General features: G+C 41.2%; 1 protein-coding gene across 1 annotated transcript in view; it reads left to right on the forward strand.

Moving 5' to 3' along the window:
• The first annotated feature begins 4,853 nt into the window (after window positions 1-4,853).
• Window positions 4,854-19,119, forward strand: part of TGFBR3 (transforming growth factor beta receptor 3) — a 189,756-nt gene continuing 175,490 nt past the window's right edge. Inside the window, exon 1 of the mRNA XM_037826657.1 lies at window positions 4,854-5,222. The gene's annotated coding sequence lies outside the window, so the exon portion shown is untranslated. The remainder of the gene's footprint in view (window positions 5,223-19,119) is intronic.

The following is a 19,119-nucleotide window of genomic DNA, read 5'->3' on the forward strand; positions in this document are numbered from 1 at the left end:
TACCCTAGAGATGCAACTCAAAATAAACAGTAATGTATACTTACATAATCCTTTTTGTTCTATACCGGTATTATTTTTCAGTTATCACTAAAACCAAGCTGATAAATGATCAGTTCTTGGATCTGCTATTAAAGAATCAATGATTCTAGGATCTTTGGTTGTTTTAATTACACCTGTATAAAAAGAAGGAAAAAAAGGAATAAGCACTTCATTACTTTTGTTAAAAATGATACATACTTATTTTATTTGCTAAAGCTGCTGGAATGCAATATATCAGAAATGGGTTGACTTTTTCAATGGGGATTTACTAGGTTGCAAATTTACAGTTCTAAGGCCATGAAAATGTCCAAATTAAGGCATCAAGAGGCCGATGGCATCGGGGTTCCTCTGTCACTTGGGAAGGCACACGGTGATGTCTGCTGGCTTTTTTTCTCCTGGGTTCTGGTTTCAAAATGGCTCGCTCAGTTTCTGTGGGTCCTTCTTACTTCTCCTGGGGTGTTTCCTTTCTCTCTTAGCTTCTCTGAACTCTCCGAGTTTGATCTGTCTTTTTTCCTCTCACAGAGGACTCCAGCAAGGGGATTAAGACCCACCTTGAATGGATGGGGGTCACATCTCCATGGAAACAACCTAATCAAAAGGTCCCACCCACAAGAGGTCTGCCCCCACAAGAATGGATTAAAAGAACATAGGTTTTTCCGGGGTACATAATAGATTCAAACCAACACAATGCTCATTGTGAAACAATCAAGCATAAATAAGATGATGACACTGAGGATAGGATGGTACCCCTCACCATCACTGCTCTATGCAGCCTCCCAAAATTTGACACAACCCCTGGACAGAGAGGGTGGGGAAAACTCTCAATTGACAAAGCAGCTCACAGTGGAACTTCAGTTTAAGTTGAGAAAATGAAGAAAGCCACGATTCTGGTACACTTGAATTGTGACTGAGATTTGGAACATTTGCAGACATTAATATACATCCTGGGTGCCCCTCTTCTTTTTTGGTCCCCCGGAGCACAAAACAATGTGTTTTAATTTGTGATTTTTTATTTCCCTTTTCCAGGCCAAAATCAAATTAAAGAAAACAAAACAAACAAAGAAAAACAAAAGAGGGGGCTATTTACCTGCAGGGCAGCTATGAGGTGGGGGTGGGTGACAAAGCCCTCCCTCTGGAATCCTGGCTCCTACTGCATGGAGAACTGAGGCTTGGCCAACAACTCCTAGGAGCTAAGACCACAGGGATCTCAGGGGGTTTTGCTGTCACTTTGAAATGGTGTGAGGTTTCTGCTTCATCAGGATCCCTGCTGGGCGGGAAATTGAAGGTGTATTGTGAAAACCTCCCTTGGAGGCCTCTGCACGGGCACAGGAAAAGGCAAGTTTTCAGGAACTCAGGGTTTCTGTAAAGGAATTTGCTTTGGATTTTTTAGTTCCAAATCTCCAGGCCTCAATGGTGTCTGTTTTGGGCACTGCTTTTAATACACGTTCATCTGATATTTTCTTCTCATTAATTGGGAATTTACTGGATATGAATTTTATCAGTGAAAATCAAATCCTAATCTTGGATATTGATACAGAAAATGTGGCTTTAGATTATGGCGGTATATAAGATTCCAAGGTATGACTTGGAATCTTTACAAGCAAATTTTAGAAATAAAGTAGTAAATCTGAGCAGAAAACAGGGACACACATTGTGTAGCTTACAGACCAGTGTCCTGTCATAATGATTTTGGAACAACATTTGGATCATGTTCTGTCACACATTCTTGAAAGTAGTTATGCAATTGCCTCTAAGATGCTGGCTGTATTAGACAAACCTTAAAGTTAGTGTCCCTCTCCTTTCTTTACAGGATGAAAGGAATCTGTTTTTATGTGGTGGTGTAGATTTTTCCTAAAGAAACCTTTGCTTTTATTCTTTGAAAATTTGAAGAATCAAGCTTAAAAAAAAAAATTGAAGACTCTCTTGGAGTGGAAGAGGGTTCACTTTTACCTTCAGCCCCAAATGGAGGTTCAGAGCACAGGCTTTGGAGCTAAGCAGACTGGGTTGCTTTCTGGCTCTGCCACTTCATGGTTGTGTGACCTTGGGCCAATTACTTAACCTTTCTGTGCATCATTTTCTAATCTTTAAAATAAGAACGATAGAGCTGTTGTAAGGATTAAACTAGTTAGAATTTATAAAGTTCAGTGCTTGTGCAAAGTATTATATAAAGACTTGTTAAAAAACAACAACCAAGCAAACGAGTTTTCTGATGACATGACCTTTCAGAAATTTGAGGTGTTTGCTTTTGTAAGGAAGCAGGGTAAGTCCACATACTGCATTAATGACATACATAGTTTATTAAAATTTGTTCAGTTGTCTGCTAATCAGCAGAAGCTGGAGACATACCACTAAATATGAGTCATCATATACCTGTGGGTCCACACCTGTAGGAGGGGTGGTTTCTTGTGAGAAGCACAAGCCCCAGTAAATTTATTGGGTGCAAGCCCAGTAAATCACTCAGACTCTCTACTGTCAAATGTTTTTATGCCAGTGAGATAAAGTGCATTTTAATTTCACTCCCCTGCTTACAGTTCTATCCAAAAAATTCAGAACAAATGACCAAGATGCCAGCTTAGACCAAAGGAATCTTGTTATCGTAGGGTAACAAATCCTGTAATTCAATCTCAGTCCTACAATGTAAGAGACCAATTAACAATGCTACTCAAAAGGCAAGTGAACCCTTTTTTAGATCTCTGCTTGGGAACCAAAACTTTAATTTTTTTAAAAAACTTCTTGCTCTATGCTTCAGGTAACTGCATTTGTGCTAATAACATCATGTTGTAGTGTAAAGACTTAGAGAAAACAGCTCTGTAGACATCATTAATTTTGTAAATACTGAGATAATTTCTAATGTTTTTCTATATCATCTACTGAAACTAATTAAATAGCCCTGAGTTTTTTTTTAATGCAAAAACATTTAATATTACCAATATGTAAGACTTTTGGTTACAGGCCTCGTGGTTGAGAACTTGGGCTCTGAGCTACGTGGATCTGGGGTTGCAATCCTGGTTGTCCCACTTATTATACTATCATGCAAGTTATAAACCTTAGTTTGTATATAACAACACTTCCCTTATAGGGTTGTGAGAAGTAAATGTATTAATAGGTACAGAATGTTTGTATTCTGCCTAATTAGAATAAATTAATCTATTAATTACTCAATAGATGTTGATGGTTGCTACTGTTAATCTGGTTCTAAAGAGAATAGTCACTTCATCTCTTTGTAAAGATGCCCTAAATCAAAGAATCTAGGACTTGGTTTTTCTCTCTCGCTCTTTCTTTTTTTTTTTTTTTTAACCATGCCATTTTATTTAGGAAGCCCCAACATGATTGATACATTTAAAGGTGGGATTAAATATTCACACCCAGTTCAAGTGTTCATGTCTGCACTTGAAACCAAAACTTGACAACTTGAGGCATGAATACTATGTAATGTGAATGTAGGAGAAATCTAAAGGCCTTAAACTTAGAGAGACTATATAAGAGCTGAGGGTAACTCCATACAGACTGCTTGTTCCTTCAGAGAATAAGCCTCTGGGTATCCCCAAGGCCCAGCTGAAGGCCTCTCACATGAGAGGTGCTCAATAAATATTGGAAAGGAATGACTGGTTTATTGAGAAGGTTTTTACAGTAATCCAGGTGATCACTGATGTTTTGACCTTTGAGAACAGATTTCCAAATAGGTGGATTCTCCATGAACAGGTACAAGAGAAAGAGGCTGAGAGTTACTCCCTATGCTTTCAAAGCAAGGGAAATCGAATAACTTTTCATATATTAATACTAAAAATAATTTAAGAAGCCTTCTCATTCCACTCTCCAACATATTAAAGGCCCAGGACGATAGCCCTTAAGAAGTGGACGAGATCTTAGAAGTCTCCTAGGCCAAGCACATCATTTCACAGAGGAGAAAAAGGAGGTTTGGAGAGTTTGAGCCATTTGTTCAAGGTCACACAGCTAGTCTAGTGGTAGAGCTTAAACCTTTGTCCAGGGTAGCACAGCTAGGACGGGACTGGAGGCAGAGCTAGGCCATGGGCATTTCACCTGCCTATTAGTAAGACAGCGTCCTGTGACTTAAGTATATTTCTTAATAGAAAAAACGGGATGTAAACGGGAATATCAAAATGGTTTTGTTCTGATTACTGCATTTGTAATTCTTGCAGCTTACAGTTCACATGCACACGCATGCCGCAAGCTGCACAGCCGAAACTGTCCTACACACCGGACCAACCTCAGGGTAACATCAAGTAATGCTGACTTAACTCCTTTGTGTTATTTATTTAGCAAGCAGGGGCAAGGGCTAGGTAATGCAGTTTCAGCTATTTGAGAGGGTCACGCAAGACCCTGCTGACCATCAGGGCATATCTTGGGATAACAAGTAGGACTGGGGATTGGAAAAAGCAAACAAGGACAGAATGAATATGTGCGTGGGGGGTTGCCCTGGAGAGCCGCCAAGAGGGCGTGGTCAGATTATTTGAGGTTTTAGAATTTTTATACCAAGATTTAGGAACCAAATAAAGACCTAACTCCTCGAGAGAGCTGCGGGAAGTTTGAAGGAACCGGTTTGAGGGAGCGAGATACGATAGCCCGCGATCCAGTCCAGGCGCTCTTCATCGCCCCAACCCAGGCGCGCTGCAGCCCGGCCGCGCCCCGAGTTCTTTCTGCCCCTACCTCTTCAGCCGAAGGGAAACGCAGGCTCGAGCAGCGCTTGGGGCTCATCCATCAGCCGGGGAGGAAAAGGGGGAGGAGAGAAGAGGCAGGAGGAGGAGTTTCTCAGCTGCCCGGAGCCCCCGGCAAGGACGCGAGTAGGAGCGCCCTTCCCCCCGCGCGCTGATTGCTGTGGCTTCTTGCCCGTTCCCCGCCCGCGTGTGTGTGAGGGAGAGCGAGTACGCTGGGTCGGCCCGATGGGGGTAATCGAGGGTTCTGAGGACGCCGAGTGGCGCTTTCCTCCTCCCAGTGAGTGAGGAAGGGAAATCGAAGACTCTCGTGCCGGACCACTTTCCCTGAGCGATCCCGGGGTCTCCCTGCAGGAGGTGAAAGTCCCGCGGCGAGTCCGGATGGCGTAGTTGCGCCGCCGCGCAGCAGCTGCCGGAGGTCGCCGCTGCAGAGCGCTGGGCGGAGAAACTTTCCTCTGCTTTTCTCCAACTTGCCGCGGGTGGATCTCCGCTTGACACACTGCCTCTGAGGTACGTGCCGGCGCGGCACCGTCGCTGCTTGCGCTCTCGGGCCCCGCTGCTCTGCAGCCCCACGCCTGGACATCCTTTCTCGCGCCGCCCGCCCAGCACCCGCCCGGACTCTGCAAGCTGCGCGGTGCTCGTCGGCGCTGCGCGCGGGTTTCTATGCCTGTTTCACTGCGGGAATCAGCCTCGGCTACTGAGACCCCGGATTTGGAAGGGCAGCATTGGTCCGGCGTTGTTTACGCTCGGAGGGGCCAGGACCCAGTAGCCTGTAGTGCGTAGGGAGCGGCCGCCCGGGGTGGGCAACGCTCTGGTGAAGCGCTGGGCTGGGGAGGAATTCTCCCCTCCACTCCCGCCTTCACTTTTCCTTTCTGCGGTTTCTTTTGACCCCCGCGGGGCGCGCCGGCCACTTCCCTCCGGGCGCGTGACAGCTTCGGTGGGAGAGGTTTGTTGTGGGTTTGCACTCAGTTGCAGTTGGAGAGGCTGCAGCTCTGGGACTCCACACGGATGCAAGTTGCGCTCGCCTTTGGCCGCGCCCTCCGGGTGCTCTGCGGGGTACACTGAGCGTGCAGTTCAGAGCCTCCGCGGAGTATGCATCCCTCGTTTACTTACTAGCTGCGTTTCTTCGCTTAATTTTTTCGAGTTATCTTAGTATGTTCATTTGGTTAGAGCAAACCTGGAAATATTGGGCTGTTGTTAGAAGACACTTATTCTTGCAGTGCTTGCAGACTTGTTATTGGGGCATTTGCTCCGCTTCCCAGAATCACAAAGTGTAAAGGAGCCGGCGTATCATGCGTGAATTATCTTGGCACAGTAGAATTTAATGGATTTGGTATCCATTAAAAAAACGCTGTGAGGGAATAATCGCCCCATTTCCTTAGTTGTGAAATGGGGATAATGATAGTATCGGACTCATTAGGTTGCCGTGAGGATTTAATGATTTAATATATGTAACGTGCCAGAACGGCGCTTGGCAAGGAGTTAAGTGCTGCGCGAGCGCTCGCAAGCCCTGTGGTGGTGGGAGAAGAGCGATGAGAGTAGGGGGTGGGTGGTAGGAGTGCCAGCCTCAGACGCGGAACCAGGCGTTTTCTGAGCTTCATCTCCCTTCGAAGAAAAGTGAGAGCCGTAGGAGGAGAAAAGGAAAAGTCTACACAAGTAGCAAAAACACGTGTTGAAAAAAAATGGTATTTCAGGCTGCAGACAGCTACTGCAGCGTGAAATCAGCTGTTTCTTTTGGGTAATAGTAATAGCTAACATTTATTGAGCCCAATCTGTGTGAGACTGTTAAATGCCTTAGGGACACAGTGGCACTTAATCCTTACACCCACTCTATGGTAAAAACACCATTAGTAGCCCCATTTTGCAAACAAGACACAAGAGGTTATCTGCCCAAGATCGTACAGAACTTTCCATTAGTTCTGACTTTAGAGCTAGCTCAGGGCAGCAAGTGCAGTTAGGTTTGTGTGCAGTCGGTCCACGCATCCTCTCCCATCCTCCAGAGCCCTTTTGAGTTGAACAGGTTATTTCTTGAAATACAGATAAGAGGTCTGTGATTAATTTAGGTGGTATACTTAGAGGGGTGCCAAATTACAACTCCTCTGAAACTGGCTCCAAATAATTATAATTAGAACTCTGACTTTTATTAATTAATGACTCCATTCTCAGTTTCTTTTATTAATTCTTCTGACATTGTTGATCAGCCTTCCTCCTTAGGAAACAGCTTGAGGCTGGCATAGGAGGCAGGGAAATAATTCTTACCCCCCTTAAGGGCTATTAAAATGAAATTGATTTCATGCCATTGTGTCAGCTAAAGGATGTTGCTGTTTCTTGGTGTTCTCTCCTTTGGCTTTAATTCTGCATTGTTTAGTATTTCAAGGCTTCAGCATATTTTTTGCCCTTCATTTTGTCTTTGTCATTTGTCAGCTTTAATTTTTCCTGTTTTGATGGAATCTGACCCTTACATGGCAGCTTTGCCTAACAACTGTTGATTCAGCTCATGTTTTTAAATATAAAATCACCAACTTGCTTTTGAACCCCAGCACTTCAAAGGCAACCCCTGGGGAATGCATTGTTATTTTGAATATTAGCCAATAGGGGGAGCTTAACACACTATTGATGTCTATAAGGCACATGACTACTTTTTAGGGTATTAAACATACATTTTTGAAGTGGAAAATGTGACTTTATCTAGCAAAATAACTGTTGCTTTCTGAGTTTACAGTGGAGAACTGGATTAATTTCACCTGACTCAAATATGAATGACCTTGAGGACAAGGCCTATGATGTCAGATATATGTCAAGAACTCTAGGGTGGCTGGACAGATATTAAATACACACATATAGTTTTTTTTCTTTTCTTTAATTTGTTTTCCTTTATGCATGTATGTCAAATTATTTTGTGTAGTTTGGATAATATTTTAAGTTATCTAGGAAAACTGGCAGTACAGAGAAATCCTTTGTGAATTCTTTTGTAATGATCCTTCCTTGTCTTAGGGACATTGGCACACTCACAATCCTGCCTTTATCATCTTTCATTAACATCTTTCAAGTGCAAGACAATAAGGGATTGTTTCCTAAGTAACCGCAATTCTATTACTATGCATTCTTCAGAGGCTTATATTTTAGTATAGTAATAGTTCAGTAATATCATATTTGTCTAGTATGGGTGGGATGTGTCTATTGTCATTCATACCTGTAAATATAAACAATACTTAAGAGTTAACGTGCTTGGAAAAACAGTGAAACCAACTATAAAAAAGGATTTTCAATCTTTGTCTGCTATTTTGTAGGCCAGTTTCCTCTCTTGTTTCTTGTGTAGTCAGGTTAGAATTGATTTAACTTTATTTCATTCATCAAGTTAAGGTCCAGGGATCCCATTTTAAAATAACTTTCAAATTTAGTACCTTCTTTCTAAATGTCAGCATTACACTTATGTTTCAGAGTAGCATTTTATTTATTTAGGATCTAATGTAGTCTTCCATGTTCTGATCTAGTTTACTTATTCAGCAAACGTTTATCAACCCCCTACTCCCTAATAGGCCTAGGATTCCTGGTCTTAGAGTTTGGCAAATTAACTGTCCTCATTCAGTCATCTGATAGCAGGGGGCCAAGATGCCTTAAGGCATTGAATTGAAAAAACTGGGTTGTTTGATGGGCAGTATTATCCCATTCTTTTTGAGACTCAAAAGGGAATGAATTGTTCCCTTTTGCATGCAAACTTGGATGTATCTTGTAAAAGTCAAGTGGCTGCTTGCTTTTCTGAGGGCAGATTCTGGGCCTTCAGAAAAGTCTGTTTGAGGACTAAGTAGGTGATCACTGCTGACTTCTTTAGTACCTTAGTGATGACCAGTTTCCTAGGAGCCTAAATCTGTGGAAGGATTCTTACTTTACATATGAAGTTTTTAACAGATATGGCAGTTAGCATTTAGAGGATAGCTGTTAGGTATTAACACTGCTGAAATTAATATTTTTCCTGGATGATTCTGCTGTGTGGTCATTTTGAATTATAACCCCACTCTTGATAATTCATTTTGAAAATGTGTTTTTCTTTCAGTTCTCTCATTGCTATTGGACAAGAAATAATTGTAACTGTCAGATTCGTTAGTTCATAGAGGACAAGCTTCATTTTTCTTTTACTCTTAACAATTATTTAAAAATTGATTTTTATTGCTGTTTCAGTCTGTCCGCTGAAACATTTTTCTTATATTTTCAAACTTCCTTAAAGTTTTTTGAATTTTAAAAATGTTAACCATTTTATGAAATTCACATAACTCAAGTTAGATGAATGTTTTTAGGGATCTTTAACTTAAAAGCAATCTTGTATTGCCCCAATAGGAACATGGATATTTTGGAATGTGAAAGTGGATCTAGGTTATATGAAATGAAACTTCAGTTAGCCTTTCACAAATTCATTGAGGGCGTTTGTGGTTTTGGAAGAAAACTACTGCACCAAGATCCACAGCAGTATTTTCAGTTCAGAGTAACACTTGAAATGATAGCATTGTCTCTTTGTAACATTTCAAAAACACAAGCTGTTTTGGTTCCTAGTCAAGCTGAAGTAAATCAACACAGCTTGGAAGGGTCTTGCAGAAAGGATCTGGGTTCATTTCCTGGGCTCTGTCCATTTCTAGATTTTTTGTTTTATGTATTTTGAAACAGCACATGGTGTTTGCTAACGACATGGAGCTTTATCTTCTCTGCCTGCAAAGTCCTTGCTTAAGATTTAGTACAGATTTCCAAATATTCTCCCTCCCTACTTAGAGAGGGTGTAATGAGTTTTATCTGTCAACTGAGATTTGTGCAGTATGTAGGGTTTGAAGCAACACTAACATAAATTTCTGGGTGAGGCCACTCTCATTTGGCCTCTCTTGTTCATTTTTTATTCTTAAGGTTTCCAGGCCAAATATGAAGACTCAAAAGGCTGATAAATTCTGTTAATCTTGGGAGGTAAGAGATCATATTTAAAATGAGGAATACCCCTGAAGGTCAGAAACAGAGGCCCCAAAATGATACCCTCAGGCCATCCAAATATGCCCTGGTTAAGATAATTAGAGGGGGAAAAAGATTTATGTCTGATGCTTGTGCTGAAAGCTTCTTAAAAGCCTGGGAAGAGGACTCCCAGTGGTATGTAAAGCCTGGCAGAGTTCATTTTTAGAAACTGTTAAACCGTTGCCACAATAATAATTTAGAACTAAGCCCAAAATGTTAGTTCTATCTTCACTTTAAGAAAAGGGAGGCTAATACAGAAGCACATCTCTCCCTATCTCTTGGATACTGGACTCTTGAGGGAAGAGTGCATCAGGTTTGGGTGCTGTTTGCAAGAGGAAGTAGGACCTATTAAGTGCCTAGTTCACGGCCCTGTTGCATGCTGAAGGTAAGGTTTTGGTAAAATTACAATGGACCATTGTAAGAACACATTTAAGTTTTTTAGTCCCTGAGAAAACGATCTTTAGAAAACACTCCTTATAGATTCTAGTCCTTGTTCCTTCCCACTGATCAGATTGCCCTGGGAGAAGGTCTGCAGTTTTAAGAGCCTGATGACTAACCATCAGTGATGGATACAGATACCAAATGGAGCAGGTGGAGGATCTAGCAGAACTTTGGATTTCTTTTTTATTCTTATTATGCTGTTTTATTAATGGAAACTTGGTGAATACTTTCTCCTATTTGGCATATGAAAGGATTCTCTTTGGGGAGTGTAATTCTGTTAGCATTTTTAGTGATTTATGTGTTTGGACAGTATATAATTGGTCCTTGGATGCAATAACACATTGGTAGCTATTTGCTAATGTTATTTTATAATTGATTAACTGTATGATAATTGCTGGATCAGAATGTTTTTGTTTTTGTTTTTAACACTTGGAGGGTTATTTGAGGTGAAACACTCAATTGCAGTTTCAAAGTGCTGTGTTCATGTGGTGCCCTAAGTACTTTTGTGCAATACTGTGTTAAGAGTTATCTCTTTTCTGGTTTGTTCTTTAAAACAAAACGTACTAACGTGCAAAACTCTTCTGAGTGTCCATGAAGAATAAGTGTCTTATTTTGTTAAATTAGACTTTGTGCAATTGGCTGGCAAATTGAATTCAACTTTGAGGGACAGCACCATTGACTCATTATATACATTTTGCATCATTGCAGTATAAGGTCTTCCCTATGTGTGTGGGAGAAGTTTCTGATCTTCTAAATGGGTATGTTTACTATGGCTGGTCTGTATCTTTTTGTCAAAGCTTTTCTGAATGCATATTCCTCTTAATTTTCTTATTTTTATGTCTTTAGAGAGAGTGTGTTACTTGTGTATTCATAATATACGTTTGAATCATGAAAAAAATATTGCAGCAAACAACTCATTTTGTGAAGACACATTTTTTTTTTTTTTTTTTTTGGTAGTTAACTTGCTGTAGAACCATTGGGTGTGTCATGTTTTTGTCACAGGAACCCGGGGAAGGATGACCTACTTGATATATTTCACATTTTTCCATATTTATGTCTTTTTCACTTTGTGGCATTATTACAGTGGTTGCTGTCTAAGATATTCAGAGTTCTAATTTCATTCAGTGTGTGGGCTAATAAGGTTTCCTGTAGAACCAGTTCTACTAAATTCTTGAAAATGCCTCCTCAATGTATCCCATATAGTTACCATGTTGAGAATTTAAAACATTACCTTTGGTTTTTAATCCTTGACCTTTGGTAATGTTTTAAATGGGAGATAGATAGATATAGCAGGATTCCACTTAATTTGAACAGGGAGGGAGGTAAAGAGGGGAGGGTGTGGTCTAAAGGAGAAAAATAACTTTTGCTTAATAATAAGGGCTTTAAATATTTTCTTTGGAATTAATGTCTATTTCATGTAGGAATATAGGTAGGAGGCTTGCAAAAGAAATTCCTGCTAAGGTTGAGATTCTGTAATTGGCAACTCTTGCAGCCCTGAAGATCCTGTTCTCTAAAGCCAGGAAAAAGCAGTCTGTTTCCAATTATATATATCACAAAAATAGCAAAATTAAGCCAAGAAAAATGGTCATTTGGTGGCTGGATTGCTTTTTTGTAGAGGGTAAAGGGGAAAGGGCTGTAGGCATTCATTTAAAAAAAAAGTTTTTCTGTTGGCTTTCAGATTTTTCTCAAGCTCAGTATAGTTGGAAATTAAGAAAAAATTTAGCATTAAAGGCTTTCTCTTCCTTCTGCTCTTCTTCGTTTCGCAGAGAAAAAAGAGGAGAGCAGTTAGGCAGCTTCTGACACTAAGGGGAGTTTTGGTCACAGTGTCCTGGGTCCTGGCTTGTGTTTTTGGCAAAGCCTTCTTGTCTCTGAATGGTGATGGATGGCTTCACAGCATCATGCTTGGTAGTGGTAGTTGGTGCTGTGGTATTTTCTTACACTTTTTACTAAACTGAACGGAAATGTAGTTCCTGCTGCATAGCTAGCACCTTGGCATTATTCTCCAGAGAAAAACTAGGGATGCTAGAGTGAGAAGAGTATGGAGACAATTGTAACGGGAAGTTGACAATGTGTGGGTGAATACATTGTCCTCAGCACTTGTCAGAAGCAACTAGCCTTTCTGAATACCTACTGCTAGTTTCAGGATTAGTGGTGTCATGAGACCCAGGTGCTAACTAAGAAATCTCTTTTCCACCACCAGAAGATAACTCCCAGCACATTTTAGTTCCGGTTTCTGACACCTTACACCTCCACAGTGTTGAATAAAACTTTCCTCATGGTATAGAATCTCTGATAACAAGGTAACCTTGTCAGGCTGATGGTGTTTTAGTTATTGGTTCTTTTTCTCACCTCCCATTGACTCCTCGACCTGCTGCAGGCAGGTTCTCACACCCACCACACCAGGCTCTAGAAAAGGTGCGAAGTGCAAAATTCCGTACTTATTGTCAGTCAGCATCTTAATTGTCCTCTCTCTGGTGCATTTGCTGCTTTGCTCTCCTCTTTTCATCACTTTTTTTGTTTGTTTGTTTGTTTGCTTGTTTCCTTAGAACACTGGTTTTCCTCTGATGTTCCTGATCTCACTTCGGTCTTCCTTTTCAATGCTTGCTTGATCCCCATGTGCCAGCATTCTCCAAGTTTCTGTTTTCTTTGTCTTGTCTTGTCTTGTCTTGTCTTTTTGGAATTAATGTCTGTTTGAAGTAGGAATATAGGTGGGAGGTTTGCAAAAGAAATTCCTGCTAAGGTTCAGATTCTGTAATTTGCAACTCTTATAGCCCTGAAGATCCTATTATCTTTCTACATCTATTCTCTCATATTTCCATGCTTCAGTGGCCACTCTCTTCCAGTAACTCCCAGCTATATATTTCATACCCATATTTTCAGCAGCCTATTGAATAGTGCCACCTGGTTTTTCTGTAGGTCTTTCCATTAAAATTAAGTCCCAAACCCAACATTACTGTTTCTCTGTGGTCCCCAGTCTCACTTGCTTTATTTTCCTTGTCAGTAAACAGCACAAATCAAAAAGCCAGGAGTCTCAGTCATACTCACCTTCCTTTTACTTACTTCCCAGAACTGAATCACACCAATACCACTGGTGTTTTACCTTTAGCAGATCACTTTAGTTGACATTTTCTTCTCCATTCACTAATCATCATCTCGCAGTTCGTTTTGCTGGCTTCAGCATCGCTGACTTCCAATTATTCATCTATTATTGTTGGTACTTTTTAAAACACAGATGTGATTTTTCTTTTCTTGCATTTTGGAAGTCTCTGCTGTTCCAGTGTCCTTGGCATGGAATGTACGTGGTTATTAACAATCTGGCGACATCTAGTTTCTCAGCCACTTCACCTTCTACTTCCTCCATGAACCTCCCTATGCTCTTACTAGACTCCTTATGGTTTCCAAAGCATGCTTTGTGCTCTCATGTCCTGTTCTCCCTGTACACATCTCTCTTTCTAGCATGCCCTGCTTTCCTTTCTCTTTGGTGGCCCCCTGCTTGCTTTTCCAGGCCAGCTCTCCTCTTGTCAGCATCTGTGGCAAAGCTTCATGTGGCTCCTGCTGGTAGTTGGTTGCTCCCTCTCTTAATTTCTCTTACAAAAATTCCCTTGCTCCTCAGGAGAATTTGCTTTTTTTCCTTGGCCAGACTGTGGGCTTCCCTAGAGCAGAGACTGGATCTTAACATCTTTGTATCCTGGGTGTATAGCACGGGCCTGGCATATTATATTATGTTGTCAAATTGAATTCTTTAGCTAAGCTCCACTTCAGTTAAAGCAGTTTGGGGAAAAATCAGGCTGATAGTCGATATTAATTATAACTATGGAAAAGACACAGGAAATCGACTCAGAATCACAGAGCATAGGATTAGAGTGGGGCTTAAAAATAATTATCTCCAAGTCCCTCTAAAGATGAGAACAGCCAGATACAGAGAGGTTAGTGGCCTTCCCAAGGGCACACAGCTGGTTCATAGTGCTTCTGTCCTTACCATGCTCTATAAGGCCCTACACAACCAGTTCCCCACTCCCAGGGCTGCTACCACTTTGCCCTCACCTCTTCTGTTCTCTGGCTCACTCTGTTCTATTCCAGCCTGCCCTCCCTGCTGTTCCTTGAGTGTGCCAGACAGCTGTCTAAGGGCCTCTGCATGTGCTCTCTCCTTTGCTTGGTGTGTTCTCCCAAATAGCTACAGAGTTTACTTCCTTTAGGTCCTTACTTAAAGCAAAGAAACAAACCAAACCCTCAAACCTCACATACTTCCTATCCCCCTTCTCTGCTTTATTATTATTACTGTTATTGTTTTAGCATTTATTTCTATCTAATATAAATGATATATCTGTTAATGGTCTGTTTCCCTGACTAGAATGTAAGTTCCATAAGTGCAAGGGTTTTTATATGTTGTGTTCTGGGTTGAATCAATCTCCACACCTAGAACAGTCCTGGCACAGAGCAGGCACTCGATAACTGTGGTTTGAAAGAATGGATGAATGAGAAGCAGCAAGATTTTGTGGATTCTTATAGCCTCAGTTAAGTGTATTCACTTTTCTGGTGTATACTTACTGCATTAAAAAGGGGAAACCACCAGGTCTGTCTGGAAGAAGGAGAATCTGATTTTTAAAAAGCCTCACTCAAGACTTTCAGATGAAAACACTGACCTCTTTTTAATTGTGTGACTTAAAGCAGCAGCCGTGGGCTCTCCCCAGCCTTACAAGTGGTTCAGGAGGACTTCCACTGTACCTCTAACAGGCAACGGCTTGCTGTGGTTTCTGTCTGCCTGTGGCTTGCCCTTTAATCCATTGCACTACAAAGATAAAAAATAAGCATAGCATTAAAGAAAAGAGCCAGGGCAGAGGATATGGGGCAGAGGGGCAGCGTCTCCTTGTGGCACTAACCTCCTCTCCTGGCTCTGATCCCATTCCCACGGCCACTCTCAGAACCTTCCAGAGTTGCCTTATTGGGGGCTGTGCTCTAAGGAATAGTCTTGACACGGCCAGGCCATATGTCTCTCAAGTTTTGCTTTGATGTTCTAATTTCTTTGAAAAGAAATGTTAATTTTAGGCAGAAAGGATGTTAAACAGAGGAGTTTTAAAAATTTAATTACCATCTTAAGTTTGAAATGAAATTTTAACCATTCTAAAGACAGAGGACTGTAATTGAAATTCTCTCCTCTGTGGGCCCCTTGCTTTTTGTCAACCAGTGGGATCTAATCCTAGGAGATCAGTAACTTAAACTGAAAGGGCAGTAAATTAAAGCTCTGAAGAAGCATCAGATTCTTGGGGTAGGGGCTATGTTGAATGAAGAGTGTAATTTATGTCAGTATAACAGTGATGTTAGAGTAACTTGCCTCTAGTTCTTATTGAGATAACATTACTAAGGTACCTTTGGAGCCTTGCCTGTCAGGACAGGATGCCTGAGCTAAGGAAGTCAGGGTTCTTAGAGGAAGTCTTGCCCATGTACAAAGTCAGCAACATAATTTAACCCTTGGATTCAAAATTGTCAAATTGAAAATAAAAAGTCTTGATTGGAGCTGAGTAAAAATAATCATAGCTATCATTTCCTGAACCGTAATGATATGGTATTAAGTACTTTTCATGTTATTAACTCACTTAATCCTCATAATAACCCCATGAGGGATATAGACTTATTATCGCTACTAATAAGGAGCAGAGGTTTTACAGATGAGGCACAATTACACTGCTAGGAAGAAGCAGTGCAGGGATTTGAACCAGGCAGACTGAGGGACCCAACACTTTCCACCGCACTGCACCGTAGCCTGCTCTCAGCACACATCGGACATGGTCTCACCTCAGAACCTTTGCACTCGCTGACCCTACTGCCTGGTGCTCTTCCTTCGGGTATGATCGTGGCTCTGCCTCTCACCTTGGTGCTCAAATGTCACCTCCTCTGAGAGGCCTTCTCTAACTACCCTTTCTGAAACAGCATCCTTCCTCTGATCCCTCTGTCTCCATTACCTGCTTTATTTTCCTTTCATAGGACTCACTATTTTTGACATATTCTATATTTGTTGTTTGTCTCCCCTATTAGAAGATAAACTTTACAAAACAGGGACTTATTTACTTCACTCCTGTGTCCTCAGCTCTCTGAACAGTGCCTGGCGCGTGGTAGGTACTAATACAAATTTGTTGAGTGAATGAATGAGGTAAAATAAAGCTGCAGATTAAGCCTTGCCACTCCTGTTTCAAAACAAAGTAACTTGGTCCTTGTGTCAGCTGTAATCAGACTGCCAGCCACCAGAAGGTGCCCATCCGTGCAGCCCTGCTGGGCACCCATGGTGGTGCAGTGACTGGGTGCAGCACCTGCCTTTTGCTCCCTCCTTCCTTTCCCTCTTTCCTTCCTCTTCTACTCCTTCTCCCTCTCACTTCTTTCTTTTCCCTCCTTCCCCTTCTTTTCCTCTCTCCTCCCCCCTTCCTTCCCTCCCTCCCTCCCTCCTCCCTTCCTTCCTTCCTTTCTTCCTTCCTATCAGCAGCTGTTTCCGGAGTGGAGCAGCTCTTAATGTGTAGGAGTGGTTAAGAGCACAGATTCTGGAATTAGATGGACCTGGGCTCAAATCCTGGTGCCAGGACTTTTTAGCTGGTGACCTTGGGTTGCTTAGCATCTTGAAACCTCACTTTTCTCACTATAAAATGGAATAAAGGTTATCTTGTTCCTTGGGCTGTTGAGAGAATTAAGTGAGAAACTTTGAGGCACATAGGTGCTCAATAGATAGTAACTGAGACTTTGCGGGGTCAGAAGAAGAAAGCAGGCGTCGGCCTGCAGCAGACATGTGAACAGTCACAGAATAATTACCAAGCAACAGGTGGACAGGTCTTGGCTTTGCTGCTAACTAACAGTGTAACAATGGGCTTGTCATTGAGCCTTTCTAATTCTTGGTTTGCAAATCTGTAAAATTAAAGGATTGGAGTAGATATTATCTGTTTGTAACATTCTGAGTTGGCTCTGAGTAGGAGATAACATGGAATAAATTATATACAAAATGTTAAGGAGTCAGTGTTCACAGTGGGATGGAGTTAATCAGAAGTGGCTTTTTGGAATGAGACGAGGGGAATGAGTAGAGTCCATGGACTTTGAGAAACAGAATAAAAATGGAGGGTTTTGATAAAATGGGCAAATTTGACAAAATTCAGGTTTAGTGTGTGCTTTCAATGCTGGGAAGATAATGAATTTAAATATTTTTTGTTTACATAATTTATGTGTTAAAAATAGCTAATGAAGTCTTAGTATTTTATTTATACTTACATTATCAAGTTGAATGTTTTTCTTGGAAAGTACTTTCCAGTTTTGTTCATCCTCCTAGCCATTACATGATCATGCATTTCAAATTTCCACAAGTGAATTTGTAATCTTATTTTATAGGAGGGGTTCTGGAATAGTTGTTATTCCATATAATGACAATTATAAGTTAGGCAACAAATAAAATATTTTCTTGTTTAATCTCTTCATATTAGAATGAAGAAATTAAGACCCAGAAGATGAAATGCCTTGTCGAGCTCATAAAATGCATTGATGGCTGAGCTCCTGCCTCCTCCTGTTGCTTTGAGGCCACCTAAGATTTAGTTCTTTCTTATTCATGTCTCTTATTTGTTATTTTATCATTTATTATTGAGCAGCATTCTGAAAATTTACCATCCTTCTATGCCACTTTTAATTGTAATGTACACACTAGTGTTTTATGCTTGCTGTCCGTTATGTCCCTTCATTGTATGCTTTATATATGCCAACCGGTGAGCTCAGTAGACTGATCCTTCTTTGTGGAGTGAACAGAGAGTGGGAAGACTGTACCTGGAAGAAAATAATTACATAAAACTTTACCTGCAGAGTTGATTTGCACTATGTTCCAGGTGTGCAAGTGTAACATTGTCCAAAGGAGTCAGAGAAGGCTTCCCTGAAGAAGTAAGCTTTATGTTGAGACTTGAAGATGTTAGAAAGTGGCCGTGTTAGGGGGACCATGGAGGCAAGTTGAGTTCCAAAGAGTGAACATCCCTTCTGGAAGGTGAGGGCTTGGCCTTTGTGGTAGACTGAATTATGTACCCAAATTTAGACACGTTCTTGATCCTAATCTGCATTCCTGTGGGTGTGAACCCAATGTAAATGGGATCTCTTGATGTTATTTTTATGTAAGGTGTGGCCTAACTGAATGAGGTTGGGTTTTAATCCAGATTATTGGAGGCCTTTATAAGCAGAAGAAATTCAGACATAGTTAGAGAAAGCCACAGGGAGGAGCCAGACGTCAGGAGGAACCTGGAAGAGAAAAGAGAGGACATCACCATGTGATGGGAGAGCCAGGGAACCCCAAGGATTGCGAGCAGCCAGCCGCAGAATGCTATAGTCTTCAGGGAGAAAGCTAGCCTTGCCAATATCTAGATTTTGGACTTCTTCTAGCCCCCAATCTGTGAGCCAGTAAATTTCTGTTGTTTAAGCCAACTCGTTGTTTGGTATTTGTCATAGCTGCCTGGAAAACTAAGACCGTTTAGCCGTTTAATGGGACTGAATTAAGGCTAGTGTGACTGGAGCATGCAGAGAATGAGGTCAGAGTAGGCAGCGTTCCATGGCCATGTGAAGAGTTTTTGTCTTTATCTGAACAGCAGTGGGCAACCATAGAAACGTTTTAATTCTTAATGTCACACATGCCTGAGTTGCTAAGCCCTTTCCTTACCAAATAATATAAGTTAAATAATTGAAAAATATCTATTGATGGACACCCCCCTCACCCCTAGAAGAATGATTTTATATTGGAAGCCAGTGAGGGGAAGAAAATTTGCTTATTTGTAATTAGCATAGTAGTCAATTGATGGAGTGTTTATTCTGTATTCATATAGTTCCAGAATCCATGCAAATATTAAAAAAACTGTGAATCAAACATTTTAGTAAATTATTATATACTGCATAAAATAATTTATTGGAGGCCCAAGAGATGTAGTGTCCCCCAAGTTTTTTTCGATGGCCAAATCTGCAGGATGATGCCTGGTGT

Source organism: Choloepus didactylus, chromosome 2 (assembly GCF_015220235.1).
Source record: "Choloepus didactylus isolate mChoDid1 chromosome 2, mChoDid1.pri, whole genome shotgun sequence".
NCBI lineage: Eukaryota > Metazoa > Chordata > Mammalia > Pilosa > Megalonychidae > Choloepus > Choloepus didactylus.